At 31.0% G+C, this 18178-nt stretch overlaps 1 non-coding gene across 1 annotated transcript; it reads left to right on the forward strand.

Annotated features, from left to right (window-relative positions):
* Positions 1–1146: 1146 nt before the first annotated feature.
* LOC148764098 (small nucleolar RNA R71) lies at positions 1147–1253 on the forward strand. Its single transcript, XR_016024897.1, has one exon. It is a non-coding gene; the product is annotated as a small nucleolar RNA R71 (small nucleolar RNA).
* The last annotated feature ends 16925 nt before the right edge of the window (positions 1254–18178 follow it).

An 18178-nucleotide genomic window follows, 5' to 3' on the forward strand; every position in this document is an offset into this window, starting at 1 on the left:
TTTAAGCTTTAGTGGAGCTTATTCTGAATGATGGCATTGCACTCTTGAATACATGCAACAGTTTCAAACTCACCTAATTTCCTCTTTTTAGACAAGATGTCTTTCACAAATTTAACATATTTTGGCATTTGTTTTAAAGCTTGAGAAAAAAGAATATTAATATGTAACTTTTTAAACACATCAATAAATCTTTAGAATTGTTTGCTAAGTTTTTCTTTTTGAAATCTTTGAGGAAAAGGTGGTGGAGGTGTGGGAGTAGATTTTAATTGTAATTTTTCTTCTTCTGAATTTTTAGTAGATTGTTAAACCACAATTTCTTTTTCAGTATCTTTTTCAATTTCTTTCTTATCAGATTGAATTGAAGTTTCAGAATTTAAAGCTTTAGAACTTACCTCTTGACTTACCTTTTTCCCATTATGAAGATTGATTACCTTACAATGTTCCTTACTTTTTGTTCTTAGATTAGGCTCAATATCACTTAGTAAGGTGCCATGAGGTCTATTATTTAGAGCATTAGCAAGTTGGCCCACTTGTGTCCCAAGATTTCTTATTAATGCTATTTGACTTTGAATAAATGCCTTAGTCTTTGTCATGTATTGTATGAACATCTCTTCCATTGAAGGCTTTTTCTCTGGCATGGGGCCTCTAGATGGAAATCTAGGAGGAAAGTTTGACTTAGATGCTGATAAAGACCCTTGGTTGTTATTCCATGAGAAATTAGGATGATTTCTCTAACTAGGATTATAAGTGTTACACTAGGGATTGTTTTGTTGTCTATTTCCAGCAAATTGACAAGATTCATAATAAATAAGACAATTGTCATTGGAATGTCCTTCTCCACAAAATTTACATGTCAAAAAGGGGTTCTAAATAATATTAACATTCAGTTTACCTATTTTCTTTGTGAGAGAAGCCAACTGTGTAGATAAAGTATTCGTCATATCTAATTCATGAACTTCAGCAATTTTTCTTGTACCCAATCTTTCAGATGGCCATTGATAATTATTGGAAGCAATCTCTTCACGCAAATCATAACCCTCATCAATGGATTTACTCAAAATAGCACTTCTAACTGCAGCATCAATGGTAGTTCTAAAAGGTCCCAGTAAACCATTATAAAAAGTTTGAACTTGTAGCAATTTAGGTAATCCATGATGAGAACACCTTCTTATCAAATCTTTATACCTCTCCCAAGCCTCATATAGTGATTCAGAATCAAATTGCATGAAAAAAGTGATATCATTCCGCATCTTTGTTGTCTTGGCAGGTGGGAAGAATTTTGCTAAGAATTTTTAAGCTAAATCATCCCAAGTATTAATGGAACCGGCAAGAAGTGAATTTAATCAACTCTTTGCTTTATCTCTCAATGAAAAAGGAAAAAGCCTTAATCTTATGGCATCATCAGTAACACCATTAGCCTTGAATGTAACACAAATTTCCAAGAAATTTACAATATTGGCATTCGAATCATCATTAGGCAAACTCCCAAACTGAACAAAAGTTTGAATCATGTGAATGATTGATGGCTTAATTTCAAAGTTGTTGGCCTGAATAAGAGGTCTTTGAATACTCGAGTGGAGACCTTGTACTCATTGGTCTACATAATCCCTCAAAGACTTGGTATCTTCCTCTTGTTGATTAGCCATTGTTTTGCTTGGAGCAGAAACTTTTTTGTCTTTTCAATTTCGGGATCAAAAGGAACAATTTTCAAATTATGGGCTCTTTGCATACAACAACTAAAAGTACCTAAAAATTTAAAGAAAAGAAAAGTTTGGATTAAAATTAAGAATGATTGGTATTAATATTAACAAGAAAGAACTAAAAATCAACTCCTCGAGAGCGGTGCCAAAAACGTGTTGTTCAATTCACTACCCACGCAAGTATACGTATTGCAAAGATAATATAATGATGAGTAGAGTGTTGATCCCATAGGGAATTGAATTAATTCTTACTATTAATTACTAAAATTACACACCCTAATTTTATCCAAACATTAAAAATTGAATTAAAAAGTAAAACTTAAAAGCTAAAACTACTCTAAATTTACTCAGGAAAATTACTTTTCTAAACTTGATTGACTTTTAGATCTAAGATTATGATGTCCCTTAATACTTCATCTGATTATTGTCTCTCTCTCTCTTAACTTAGCTTAATGGATTAAGTTGCTAGCCTAGAGTTTGAAATTATTTACAAGTCTCTATCGAGTTTCTCATAAAAATATCTTTTTCAATTAATTTACTATATGTCTAAACAAATTAAATTGAAGAAAGATTCAATAAGTTCATGCTCTAATTTTAGCTATATATGGCTTATAGGTGTATGTCTACCCTATATGTAAATCAAATCACCTAATCAACTAAGTGTATTTGATCAGACGTTATTCTATTCGAGGTCTACCTAAATCTCCTTCGTCGAGGTTTAACTTAGGTTTCCAATTTAACCTAATTGGTGATCAAGCAATTAGAAGCATTAAGAACTAAACATAATAAACAACTTAAATCTATCAAAGATAAGCAAATGAGAGATAAATAAATTTGACTACATATTGAGTTCAATCATAATCTTAGATTAATAATGTAGTTTCCCATTAAGTCACACATCATTATCGAATTAAGTTTAAACATTTAAATCAAAGTAAAAAAATAAGAGAATAACAAAAGGATGATAGAACCTAAGAATTTATTATCTTGATCTTCCAAATCTTCTTAACTCCTTAAAATTCTTCTTAGCTTCAATGACTTTGTAGCTTGATTCTCAATTGTCAATCTGGTGTTTCGCTCTCCCCTCTAAAAGTCCTCTAAAAGGTTATTTTTATAGAGTTTTGAAGTTAGGCCAAGTTATGTGCAGAAAGAAGTCAATTTCAATTAGGATTTCCTTGTCAGACTACATGAGTCGTGGCCTCGACCCATTAATTAGCAAAAATCGTAATTGCTCTAGGACTATTGAGTACTTTATCTTCAACATGATTTTTTATCATCTTTTAGGCTGAAATAGGTGAAGTAGTAAACTTAAAAGTTGTACAATTTTCTCGTAGCTTTCCAATGGCTTAAGAATTATCTTATTTGGAGTTCTGTAGAGAGAGTTATAGTTAAAATACCGAAACATATGCAGTGGAGGTCTGCATCTTGAAATTGCTCTCCTTCTTCTATTAAAATTCTTCCTTTATTAAACACCTACAAAAGCACAAATAAATCAATAACAACCTACCTTTAATCACATTAACACCAAACTAAGTGTAAAATTAACTAAGATTAGATGGACTTACCTAAATTAATTAACTTAAAATAATTTAACAAAAACCTACTAATTTCTATAGATTACAACAAGAACTAAGTTAAATTATTATCAAAATAAGTCCAAATAACTCTATATCATAGAGTTATCACATGGATCCACCAAGCCCTTTGTACTTTAATCAATTGAAAGATTTGGCACCCATCCCAATTCTTGCTCTTAAAAACTAGGTTGTTGTTTACCAGCCATATAAACCACACGATGACTTAGAATGCCATCCTCTAGACTAAGCCATTATCCAGACAACTAGCAGATGCATTCCACATTTGGAAATAAATAATGGGATCATAGCCATTTACCTAAACCATATTCCTATAGCACACAAATTTTACCACAGCCTCTAAGTCTCCTTAGAATTAAAGAATAAATGCCTTAAGGATTCAATATCATTCTTGCATGTTAAACAAATAGCTACCTTACCTCAAAGTAACCATTTTCTTAATAGCACCTCTTTAATAACTAGTTACCTGTGTTGTAACTGCCTATAAAAGATTTGAAATTTATAAGGGGTTAATCTTGCCTATGATAGCTTTCAAATACTTGTACGTAAATTGTTAGTAACCAAAATAGTTTAGAAAAAGATTTAGAGGTATACTCTCTAATAGTTCCCCTTTTCCAAATGAGTTTATCAAGAAATCCCTTCCTTAAACTCTGTTTCTTCCATAATTCCTAAAACCCACTTCATTGCCCCCATTCTCATCGTAGTAATTCTTTCTTCATATAAATCTTCCAACACCACTCATTCCCTTTCTAAACCCCAAACTCCTCTACAACCTCATTCTGTTAGGAAGATAAGCTTAAAGTAAAGTACCCAAAAGGCGGTGAATTAGTTATAAGCTAAAAATTTCTCTTTTTTTGAGAAAACTTTGAAAGTGCAATGGAAATATAAAGAATAAAGTAGCAAAAATAGAATATGAAACAAGTAAAATGTAGGAAAATAAGGAATACTTAGTCGAGTTTTTATAGAGGTTCGGCTTTCCAATGCATACATCCTCTCCCTGATAGCACAATGAGTTTGAATCCACTATCAGTTTGCCTTTTCAATAGGATTAGGCTTAACTTTTACAACATGCCTTTTAACAAGATCAAGTGTAACCTTCACAACATGCCTTTTCACAAGATTAGGTGGAACCTTCACAAAAACACTACTTTTTCAAGTTCAAGCACAACCTTTACACAAGATGCAACGTTTTCAAAGATCAGGCAAAATCGCTCTACTTTTTGCGTAAAGGTATAACCAATACAACAGTGGATTCTCAAGCAGTACAAACTTAAAAACTTTATAAAGGTTGATAAGATGGTTAGGTTAAAAAAGATGAGAGTTTTTTTCAGAGAGATGAATAATGAAAGGAAGTTTTGGCTTGAAGAATATCAACTGAATGATAAAATATATGATCTTTAAGTTCTGTTTTGCTCAAAGACATGATTTTTTCTATTTTTTACTCTTTTGCTTGTTATCCCTCTTTTTGGCACTTCAAAATCTTTCAAATTGTTTCTTTCACTACCAAAAACCAATCTTTTTCTGACGAAATTTTCCATCAAAAAAAGTTAAATTCCATTGGAAATACATTTTTTCGATGGATTTTCGACAACAAAATCCGTTGGAAATTTTGTCCGTAAAAGCCTCGTCAAAAACACTTTCTGTTGAAAATCCATTGAAAATTTCCAACGAAAAATTCTGTTGGAAAAACACATAATCCGTCAACTGTACCATAGCAATTCCGTTGGAAATTTTCAACAAAAATTCCATTGGAAAGGCATTTCCAATGGAATATTTTGTTGGAAAAATATTTCCCACGGAATTCCGTTGAAAGTTACCGACAGAATTTTTCCATTAGAAAAGCGTTTCCAACGGAATTCCATGGAACATTTCCAACGGAAGTTTTCTATTGGTAAAGCATTTCCAGCAGAATTCTGTCGAAAATTTTCAACGAAATTTTTATTTTGTAAAGCATTTCCAACAGAATTTCGTTAGAAATTTTTGATGAAATTTTTTGAGTTTGATGTATTTGCAACGGAATTTTTTGTTGGTGATGTATTTCCAACAAAAATTCTTTCACTAATTTTCGACTGAATGTTTTGTCGAGAATGTGTTCCGAACAAAATTACCAATTAAAATTTCGATAATAAATTATCAATTGACATCCACAATTAGCATTTAAAATTCATAAGAGAAACACACATTAAAAACTAAAATTCAAAGATAAGTTCATACAATTAAAAATCGTCATAAACAGACAATATTTAAAAATGTCAAACATATATGAATATAAAGCTAAATGTGCTAGTACATGTCCATACTAAAAAAGCATCCAAGTTTAACAACGAAAAAGAGGCATCATATCATGAAATGTTGCGTTCTTACTTGTCAAGATTTGAGCTTGAAGCACTCGTATTTCCTTGTTTTGAAAGTGCATTAGTCACGATCATTGTTTCCATACGTGCCATAAATTCACTCATGTTTTTGCCATTGCATTTTTAATTTCTTTAGGTATTTCTCCACGTATTTCTTCACGTATCTTACCCAAGTTTTCTGATAGATTTTCCACTTTTTCTTCCAATGCAATTACGGGACTGGTAGCGTTTGAGTTGATAGGGCCACACCCTGACTCAGATGTTACTGCATTGTTGTGTGTTCCACTAAGTAGAGCTGTAACATGCACCCGAGTACCAAACCCATACACGTGAGTGCATGTAGTCTCCATCCCTCGAATTACTTCAATCCAAGTATGCGGATCGAATTCTGGCTAAGAAGATGAATCTTCACCAAATTTCTGCGATAATGCAAAATTATACATTTCCTACAAAAAAAATAAAAAAAAAGATTAGTATTCAATTATATCATTAACTTTAAAGTAAAAATCAATCAATTTTATACATACACTAGTAGATTTAGACTTGTTGTCTATAAAATCACCGTGACCAGCTAAACGTTTATGGGTGCGATTGAACACTTCCAAAAAGCTAGCATCTCATCCCATCTCAATTGCTTGCATTTATTTACAACTATATATTCTCAATTATAATTCATATTTATAAATAACATATATGGAAAAAGCAAAGTCAAACTACTAAGCATACAATTTAAATTTAGTTATAAAGAAAACCACACATATAAATGCCAAGTAAGATTAATTCATACCATCTTTTGTGCATGAACAACAAAGGGAACTAAACCACCAGTATACTTTGGAATGCTTAGTTCTTTTGGCATTAGGGTGTGAAACTTAAAATCATTTACGAAGTATCCTTTGTAACATCTTATCATACATCTTGGACCATGAGAGATTTCAAGTATACGTGGGTCAATTTCATCCCTACGTTCTGCAATCTTCCAACATGTAATACAAGATCAAGATTCTTTAATTTACATAAGTAATGCCTATTTGTTATTAAAAGTTCACTTCTAATTTACATAAACTTACATATTCCTTAAACCATTTCATGAATCTTGCATCACGTACTTTCTCCAACTCCTCTTCCGATATATGCACGTCTCTTTTCACCATATCATTAAATATCCTATCATCATATCCATAATTTACAAATTAAGTTCATTCTTATGATCAATCATTTAGGTTTATGGTAGAATAGTACTTAATATATGGGAGTATTTCTTCGTAATTCATTAAAACATATAACTCAGCAGCATAAAACTCATCCTTATTTAAAAATTGAGATTTATCTAATGGACCAAAAGCTCACCTAGGATGAGTGAAAATTGAAAGGCGACACGAGAGTCCACGTTTCCCCCATCATCATTACATGGCACTCTATTTAATCTTGTTTGCACAGTAGGTTCAAAATACAATGAGCGAAACAAGGAGATTTCCTCGATCATATAAGCCTCACATATAGATCCTTCAACAAATGTGCGATTTGTCACTTTCTTCTTCAAATCATGCAAAAACCTAAACGTCATAATATTCTTGATACTTAATAAGAACCTAAAACTCTTCTAATAAACTTTTAAAAAACAAATAACAGATATAGTACCTTTTAATTGGATACATCCATCAATACTGAATGAGTCCACTAACTTCTGCCTCATAAGGTAAATGAATTGGCAAATGCTCCATAGAGTTAAAGAAACCGAGAGGAAAGATCTTTTCTAGTTTGCATATAGTTTAACATATTTTTCCTTCCAAAGCTTTCATGTGATGTACATGTATTTAAGTTGAACATATATCTCTAAAAAAATGAGATATCTTAGTAATCGCATCCTAAATTGAGTGAGGAACCATATCACGAAAGACAATTGGGAGCAATCATTGAAAAAAAATATGACAATCATGACTTTTCATCCCATAAAATTTGTAACAGATCTCATTAACACACTGAGATATGTTCGATGTAAAACTATCAAGTAATCTCAATTGTTTCACCCAAGCATAAACAATATTTCTTTCTTCCTTACTTAAAGTGTATAAAGCCTTAGGCTTCAAAAAGTTTCCATTATTTTCCTCTAATTCCAATTCTAGATGCTTGCAATACACCTTCAAATCTTGTCGTGCCTTTAAGTTGTCTTTCATATTCCCCTTAACATCCATCATTGTGTTGAATATATTCTCAAATACGTTACGTTCAATATGCATCACATCTAGATTCTGATGAATAAAAAGTGTATGCTAATAAGGTAATTCCCAGAATATACTCTTTTTCACCCAATTATGACTTACATCGTAACCAGGAATCTTTTGTTCACAACATTTTGTTCTAAATGGGATATTAAAAAGTGAATTCAATCGTGACAATATTTCTTCACCTGATAATTGAGGAATTAAGAAGTCATGCTCGACTCTTTTTCTAAGAAATTTATCTCTCTGCCTCTTAAAAGGATGATTAAGTGGCAAAAATTATCGATGAAAATAAAAAAAACAAGGTTTCCTACCATGATCCAATATGAAAGACTTAGAGCGTTCCATGCAATAAGAACATGATAATCGTCCATGAGTGCTCCACCCTGACAACATATCATAAATAGAAAAATCATTAATTGTCCATAATAATGCTACCCTTAGTTGGAAATTTTATTTCCTATAAGCATCATATGTGATAACACCCTCAGTCCACAATACTTTCAACTCATCTATCAAAGATCTCAAGAAAACATCTATGTTTTGGTTTGGACTTTTCTTCCCCGAAATAACCATATTAAGATATATATATATATATATATATATGGTTGTTTCATACACATCCATGGGGTTAAATTGTACACAGTGAGCATTACTAGTCAAACAAAATAGGGTTTTGCAGTTGGTTCGAAAGGATTGAAATCATCAATACATAACCTTAGTCTGACATTTCGAGGTTCCATTGCAAATAACTCATGTGTGCGGTTAAAGTGTTGCCAAGCCTCACCATTAATAGGGTGTCTAAGTACCTCGTCATCACTTTGGCTCTGAGCATGCCACGTCATATGTTCAGCAATTTTTTCTGACATATAAAGCCTTTGAAGCCTTGGTATAAGTGGCAAGTAACGCAAAATCTTATAAGGAATTTTCTTCTGCCTTTTGACACTTGATTTCATCAGTTTATACCTAGGATGACCACACATCATACAATACTCCAAATCAGCAGTTTCCTTATAAAATAATATGCAATTATTTTTACAAGAATGAATTTTGATATATTCAAGTCCAAGTTTTTCCATCTTCTTTTTCATTCTATAGAAGTCACTAGGTAAAGTTTCATCTGATGGCAACATATTCTTTAATATCTCCAACGAACGATCAAAACACGATTCACTCAAATTAAACTCTGATTTAACATTTAAAAGTTGCGACACAACTGAAAGCGTTGTATACTTTGTGCAACCTAACCACAAAGGTTCATCCGCGTTCGTTAACAAAGAGTGAAAGCTACCCGCATTTAGATTTGGATTTTCCTCCATAAATCTTGATCGATTACAATGACTAGAATTGAAAGCAACTTCCGGACCCATAGCATCCCTAACCATTTTAGCATATGGATTTTCTATTTCCCCTTCATATGTAGGTTCCTAATATTCCCCATGACTAGCATATGGTTCTCCTTGCATGTCATCTCCACTTCTAGATGATGGTCCAACATCATATTCCCCATGTAAACTCCATATTGTGTAAGCACCAGTAAAACACTTTTTTAAGATGTGCTCCGTCACCTTATCGAAATTTACAAACTTGTTGTTGCTACACTGAGAGCAGGGACATTTAATCTTACTCTCCCACATAAATGTATGGTTAGAAAATGCAAAATCAATGAATTCTTTAACTCCATTTATAAATTCATCTTTAATGAATCCATCAGAAGTTAGTCAATTGTACATCCAAAATCGATCTCCTGCCATTTTGTAACCCTAAGTTTCATAGAATATGACAATCAAGAGAAATTCCCATTCATGCTTACAATTAAAAATGTTAAAAAAACATGTTGTTATGAAATACATTTAAACATTTTAAAATATAAATTAAAATAATATAATAACATGTCAAGATAGTAAAATTAATCTCGCACAATTTTTTTAAAAAAAGAAATATTGTAGAGGATTGAAAAAAAAATCTATCAAGCTAAGATCAAATTAATTTTTTAATTTGAAAGTAGAAAATATCTTACTCAAATGTAACACAAAAACCAATCTCAATAAACCAAACAATACCATCTCACTATCCAAAAAAACATTATTATATATATCAAGACCATCAGTGTGTAACTCACAAAGGAGTAAACTTGTTCTCCCCAAAATTATACTAACCTGCAACCAAAGAAGCCTCTATTTGTAGACAAACTAGAAGGATGTGATGCTTTGAGAATGTGATGCTTTGTCTAATCAATCAACCTGCTATAGATTAAGAGAAGTCTCAACCAAAGTTGTCAATGCGATTATGATGAATGCTTTAGTTTCTCTATTAAAGTAGTGCACTTTATACTAATTGAAAGCATCATTGAAAAAAAAAAAGTTAAGCATAGAAAACAAGGAACCGCGCCATGTAGTTCCTTGTCCAAAGTTTAATGCACAAAGCATATCTTCAAACCATAAATGCCTTTTTGATGCAATAAAAGTCTACAGCCTCCTTGAGCCTATTTTCCACAAAATGTTTACTCTTAAATCTAGCTTAAGTAATTCCATGTCGCTATAAAATCTTTAAGCATAACTATAGTGAAATATTTAGAGATTCGATTTTAATAGTAGTCAAACTTTTTCAATTTACTCAATAGTAGTGAAAGATTTAGAGATTTGATTTTAATAAGTAGTCGGTGACTTTTTATTTCAATGGTGGCCTAACATTTTCTCAGAGAATCACATAATCATCAAGCAATCAAAAAATGCCCGATCACAATCACCAATCAACCCCCCCCCCCCCCCCCCCCCCCCAAATTTCTGTATCATATGATAACATCCTTTAAATATGAACTTCATTAGTGATTTAATGACAGATTATGTTGATTCTTTTAACATTTTAATTCTCCTATAATCCAAACTTTTCCCTTAAAAAGAGGATTGTGTGGCTAGGATTTATAGTTTAAAATAATAAAATATAAATGTTATGCAGTTGAATTTCAAGAGAAAAAAAAATCATTAAGAAAGCCTTAATGATGATGATTGAGTTAAACTACAAAGAATTTGATTTATTGATTTTTTTTAACCCAACACAATTGCAGCATTATATGTTCTTTTTTCCTCTTTAACATTTTAAAAAAAAAAGAAACAAATTACAGGATTTGCTTTGTGACTGATAAGGATTACAAGTATAATTCTAATTTTGAAATTTTTTTAATCCTCAACAGTGATATGAGATTTGTTTGAATCAACATTTAGGATGAATAGATAATGGAGAAATTCCAGATAGTTCAATATTTAATTTTTGCCTTATATTAATAGTATGAAAAGCAACTTCCACGTGTGAGATTACATTCTTTAGGTGAGCAATGTCCTTTTCATTTCAGTTTAATCATGTTTATATGATTTTTTTTTTTTTAAAAAAAAGAACATCAAGATTTTTATTGATGAAGACTGTACAGACAAGCACCCAAAATTATTATGATAAAATTTGTGAGAGTGGCAAAGTTCTGCTGGCTCAAACCGCAGACTAAAAACATCATGGTAATCCAGTAGAAACCAACGGTTAGTCTCAAATACTTAGCAACATACCAGCAACATAGAAGAGTTTTCAAACAATGCTACCTTCAAGAACAGCAATCATCCGGTCATCACACTTCTGTCCCAGAAACATAGTCACACCAGACAATGTACATCTAGCAAAGCAGAGGATCAACCCCCAATATTAATACCATCCACCACAAAACCCCAGCAAATCGGTAGGAAAAAAAATTGGGCTTTTGTTCACTGGAATTGTTATCATCTTGCAGGTTGATGTTGTTAGGTTCCTGGTTTTCAAGAGAAGGCAGTTGTTGAAAGTCAAAGGTACATACGAGACTTGCTCTTCTTCTTCATGAAATTTCCGCCAAGTTTTTCAGTTGCATTTGCATTTCAATTCTTTTTGGGAAGTTCTTTTATTGGATTGAGAAAATTCTTTGATGAGCTGAGATAAAGGATTACGTATATCACGGATGTGGGTCCCTGCTGAGATCCTCTGTAAATGGGTAATTGCTGATTGAAATTTTTGTTTTAATCTTGTTACTGTTTGTCTGCTGATTCTTTCCGTGGGGTTATTTAGTTTTGTCTACACGTCCTGTAATTCAACTTAGAAGAAAAGCTTTTAAACTTTTGCCTCAACTTTTCTTTACCTTGTTTTTACTAACTTGTTTGACTCTATAACAATGCTAGGAATCATGGAAGGAATATAATGAATTTGTAAACATTTTCTTTTGTCTTTTCATTGTTTATTTTTTTTACCTATATTTGAGAGACGAACGCTTCTTGTATTATTGACTTGTCGCCATTAATTATGTACTCGTGTGATGTAAATTTATTGGGTTAGTTGCATTCACTCTAGGATGTTATGTAAGACTGATGATGCCTTGACTCTTGAGGTGATAAGTCGTAATCTGGTACAGTTTTGTGATCTAACTTTCTTAGATACCTTGTTGGATGTTTTCTTTTATTAAAGCATGCTATTACACACTATGTTATGCACTATGATGTTGTGAGTCTTTAAGATTATTTCCTATTTTAGGCCTTTTTCCCCCCAAAAGAAGGTGCCTCTGAGTTGTAGAATAATCTAGTAAGTTATTGTTAACGACACTAATGGAAGCACAAAGAACCGGCTTTTTGGATTAAACGTATGAATTCTAGGCCTAGGCATTGGAAAATTAGACTGCTTAGTTCTTGCTGATTTAGAACTTGTGACACTACCTTCAGTAATTGGGCTTCTGGACAGATGTGTGTCATTGTTGCATTGTTGTACAATTTTGCATTTATGTGCCGTATAAATTGATTTTACCTCAGCATTACCTAAATGTTAAATAGATTGAATTGTGATTCTGTCTTTTATATGATTATGCAGTGCTTTTTAAAAGCAACCTACCATATGAAATGTTATGTATGCATATTTTCTTTTAGTGGTTTGGGTTGAGGGAGCAGGTGATGAGCTGAAGATACTTTTGGTATTGGAATTTTCTGAGTTTCCAACTACTGAAGAAGTTGAATGGTATTCATTAATTCTTTATAAGCTTATATTGAACATCAACATACTTTCTGCATTTGCTGCTACTTGCCAAAGGAAATATTCTGAATATTCCCATGAAGAAATCTGCTTCATACCTAGAATATGGCTGTTACATTTTGGTGGTAACTTGGCAGTTATCTAGTTGTCTTAGTCAAATAGGTAAACCAAACCCTAATTATATTTTTGCAATTTTTTAGGAATAAGATGATATACCAAACGAAACTTAAAAATAAAAAAATGAAAAAAAAATAGAAGGAGAAAAGAAACAGAAACTCATGGAGATTTACGTCCGAATCGTTTCTCTCTTACGCAACTGCCTTCCAAATCGAAGGGAGAGAAATCCTTGTGAAAAGACAAAGCAAAACACAAGATCACAAACCCTACAAAACTATGCAATTCAAACCATAGTCAGCCAAACACAAAAAGGAAAAATTGAAGCAAAAGAGTCATACAAAAACAAAAGGAAAAAGTTCCAGCCCAGAGATTGGACGGTTCACAATCTAGGAGGCTCGGCTTCAGTTTTTCTTTGGGAGTTGTTTGCTTCGGGTTCTGGTATCTTTAAGAGCTTTTTTAGACCTCAGTTCAAAAGGAAAAGAAAGGTGAAGGGAGGTCGTAGAAAGCCCGACGACAGATAGGGACGACGAAGGAGGAGCGATTCGTTTCTAGGTTTTGGAGAGAGGGAAGAGGGATTGATAAACAAAATAACAAAAGCAATGGAAGAAAAAGAGAGTGGCACACCGTTTAGTAGAAAGAATGTCCTGTAAAAAGGAGTAGGGCTCTAGCCCATGAACGCCCATTAGGGAAAGTCCAAGGCTGTTGGGCTTAAATCCAACCTATTGAATAAGTCTTTAGACCCTTTTTATATTTTTCAACCTATTTCATTTTCATCCACACACAAGTTTGAGTCTCTATAGTTTCTATATCAACAAAAGTTTAAATAATTTATATTTTATTAATAAATAAATAAAATTTAAATATATAAATAAATCTTAATATATTTATATTAAACTTATTATGTAATGAATAATTAATAATAATAATAATATCTTTAGATATTTATAACATATTAGACATTAATGTACAATGTAACATATTTATTATTATTAAATGATAAACAAAATTAATATTATTTTATTATTTATTTATAATATATTTATTAATTATTAACTAAATTTATCATTTTGTAAAATATTAATTACTTATTTATAATAAGCATAAGTAATTTTGTAAAAACTAAGATAATAATTACTAATAAAGTTATTAAAATATAATCATATAAATAAAGTTAATAAAGTTACTAATAAAGGTTATAATTACTAATAAACTATTATTAGTTTTTGTTTAATAGATTATTGAATTTTATCACCTATTTTTATGAAAGAAAACATATTTATATTTTTAATATTGTAAAATCTAGTATGTGTATATTTAATTTTATTAATATATTTCCTATAAAAGATTAATAAAATTTTAAAAAATTCTTAATATATTTTAAATAAAAAATTTAAAGAATAGTAATACTGACGGAATTTTCAAACGAAAAATTTCATTGAAAAATCTGGTGGGCTTTAAATTTTTTTTTAGCCTTAAACTTTCCAACAGATTTCCAACGAATTATTTTTCGTTGGAAATTTCTAACGAAAATCCGTCGGAAATTCTGTTGGAACGTTTGGAGGCAATAAAATTTTTTTGTGCCAAAAATTTTTTTGACAGATTTCCAACAGAATTTATCCATTGGAATTATTCCATTGGAAATCCGTCGTAAAAAGTCACAAGAAATTTTCATCGAAATTCTGTTAGAAATTTTCAACGAAAAATTTCCAACGAAATTCTATCCGTGGGAGAAAACTAATTTTCTTGTATTGTTTTAGAGGCTTTGTCAATAGGTATTTATAAGCATTGAAGAATGTACCCGTTAAAGCAAATTTGAAATGAACTTTCGTACGTTCTGGCTAATTTCCACATTTTTGTCGCACATGGAAAATCGATTCTTTGATCAAGAGTTGTCGGTTCTTCATAAAGTTTAGAACTCTTTATTTTTTGAGTATTAATTATTCTTTCCTAGGATGTTAGTTCTTCATAAAGTTTGAAACTTTTTCTTTTTGGACAATTGATTCTTCTTTCCTTAGATGTCGGTTTTTCCTCAACTTGTTTCAAAGGTGACATCTTTACATTTTTAGAGAATCGATTCTTCTTCCTCAAGGTGTTAGTTCTTCACTATAGATTAGGGCCAAAATTTGAATTTCAACTTGATTTTTAATGTTATAATCTTATCCATTCACACCATCTTTTTCTTTTTCACCAAGTTTTTGATTTTTTCTTTTGGTGCTTTAAGAACCGATATCTTTTTTACGTAGAATCGATTTTTGGTCTCCAGACTTGTGCTCTTTGGTTCATTCTTCACTCAAAACCAGCATTTGCTATATGAAGAATCAATTCTTTCTTCTTGTATTTTTGCCTTCTGCATTCTGTTCTCCCAAAATTGATTTTTGCTCTCGAAGGCGTTGGTTATTCTCAATTCTAGTAGCCTCTATTTTCCAAGAACTAGCTCCTTCTTTTCTCAAGATCGATTCTTCACTGTTTCTTTCTGCTAAGAACTAACCTCTCCCATTTTTATAATTGATTCCTCTTATGATAAACAAATAAATTTTTCTTTCTTCTCATTTAAGAATCAAACCTTTACATTTGATAATTCAATTTTTAGACAAGCACTTTGAGTTTAAAAACAAAAACTCTTTGAGAAAACTTAGAAACGTATCTTTAAGTTCAAAAGTATTATCATTCACTTTCAAAACATATTCAATCAATCTTAGTATTTCAAGCTATCTTTCTTTGTAAAATCAGCTTCAAAACCTCCTTGAGAATTTTCTTCAGATTCAGAAGCATCTTTCATTAATTTTCAAACCATATTAGGTTAATCAATTTTGTTATTTCAAAACCAAGATAAAGCTAATAATCTCCCTCTTTTTGATATGACAAAATTAAGAGCTAAATTTACTCATTAAAGAACTCCCCTTAAAATTGTGCTCATGATTTCAAAAGGTTTCAAAACCAAGAAAAAAGAATTGAAAACATTTTTCTCAAGTAGAACTCTCCCTGAATTTGTGCTCTTTTTAAAAAGATTTACATTTGAGTTTGAAAGCATTTTGAGAATATTTTTGGAAAATCCAACCATGAGATTTTGAGAAGTTAAGCTTAGGTGTCAGTTAAAATCCTACTACGCAAGTATATGTATCGAATAGATAGTATATTAGTAAGTAGGATATCGATCCCACAGGGAATTAATCTAAAACTTTACTAAGTACTAAAATTAGAACAATTTAATCTTATCCAAATAATCAAAATTAAATAATTGATTAAAACTAAAATTAAAACCAATAAGAAAAATCAAAATAATAACTTGAGAAAATATCAAATCAAACTAGCCTAGGATCACAATATCCCTCACACTTCATCTAAGTCTTACCTTTCTTACTTAACTTATTTCAATGGGTTGAATTGCTAACCTAGAGTCCTAAATTATTTATAAGGGTCTCCCAACTCAACTTATAAAAATATATATTTAACCAAAACACTATATCCCTATGTGATTTGAAATTAAAACAGACTCATTAAGTTCAGGCTCTAATCTGGCTACATACGGCCTATAAGTATATCCCTATCCAATACTCAAATCAATTAATTTGATCATACGCTATCCCAATTTTAGTATACTCTAAACTCCCTTTCCGAAGTTTGTTTAGGTTCCTAAATCAATTTAATTGGTGATTAGGCAATTAAAAGCATTAAGAACAAATTGGAATAAACAATTCAAATCCCATTAAAAATAAGTAAGAAAGAGATTAAAAATCTAGACTACATGTGAGTTCAATTGCAATCCTAGAAAAAGAAATTTAGCTACTCATAATTGTAAAATAAAATAACATTGTATAAAATTCAACCATTGAAAGTATCAAGAAAGATAAAAGTTAAGGAAGAAAACAAAACAATATTCTCCGCCTTGATCTTCAAGTTTCAGCCTTAACTTCTAGTTTCTTGAATCTCCCAAAGGTTGTCTTCTTAATGTTGTCAAAACATATCCTATTTATACTAATACATTAAACCTAAAGTTCCTTAAGCTGACCTAGGGTTTATTTGGGCTTAAGAATGTAATAAAAGGCCCAAAAATCAATTATTAGTCTTTACAAATTTTCATTCCCGGCACAGTACGTCCAGCCATTTTCCAACACGATTTTCTCTATCTTCAAGGCAGAACTGGGCAAAGTGATCTTCATTAAAGTTGTAGCTCTGTCTCTTAGCTTTCCAATTGTCCAAGAATCGCATCATTTAAAGTTCCGTAACTTGAGATATGTTCAAAATACCAAAATATACGCAAGTAGATTCTAGGTCTTTCAACACCTTACTTTCCAAAATTAAGCCCAATCACTTTTAATCCTAAAAAAAATAAAAACCAATAAATAATAACTAAAATAAAAGGAATAATATAAAATTAAAATAACTCACTAAAAAGTACCTAATCATAAAAACATCTAAAAAATAATTAAATTATAATTGAAAATTGAGGACTTAGCTAATATTTAATAACAAAATTAGAGTAAAATAATTCTATAAAATAAAATTGTCACACCTCCAAACTTAAGATTTTGCTAGTCCTCGAGCAAAAGAAAATCACAAAAAGAAAACTAAAACATTAACAAAAATCCTTAAACGAGAGATAGAAATACCAAATCATGATTTCCCAATTTTTCCTCAAAAATTAACTCCAATTCCAACTTAAGGTAACATACAGCTAATCCTTAAATTCATGCATCAATTCAAGTGAAACTTAATTCTCGAATGGACTTCCCGTGTGTGTGTGAATACCCTCTTACAAAGAATATCATGCAATTCAAATTAATTTATGCCAAATCTAAGCATAGATTAGTACTAAGATCCCATAAGTTTGCTTTTCATCTCTCTCTCCACTAATGTAGATTAACACTAATGCAAGAATCAATAGGTCTTTATAAAGCTTGTAATGTAAGGCTAAAGTCAAGGTATGATAAAGGATATATTTAGGCTCAAATTCACCCTAAGCACTTAATCAATCTAGATCATATAAAGAGCTCAATTTTTTTTTTTTTGTATATCACCCCCAAACTTGAAGTAAACTTTCCTTTGTACAACACACTTTATTCCTTTTCTTTTTCTCTCTTTTTTTTTTTAACCCCCAAACTTATTTTTGACAATTATAGACTAGGGGTAATTTTACTAACAACTTTCACCTTTTTTTT

The sequence above is a fragment of the Theobroma cacao genome, chromosome 2 (genome assembly GCF_053813885.1).
Source record: "Theobroma cacao isolate CCN51 chromosome 2, ASM5381388v1, whole genome shotgun sequence".
In the NCBI taxonomy this organism is placed as follows: Eukaryota; Viridiplantae; Streptophyta; class Magnoliopsida; order Malvales; family Malvaceae; genus Theobroma; species Theobroma cacao.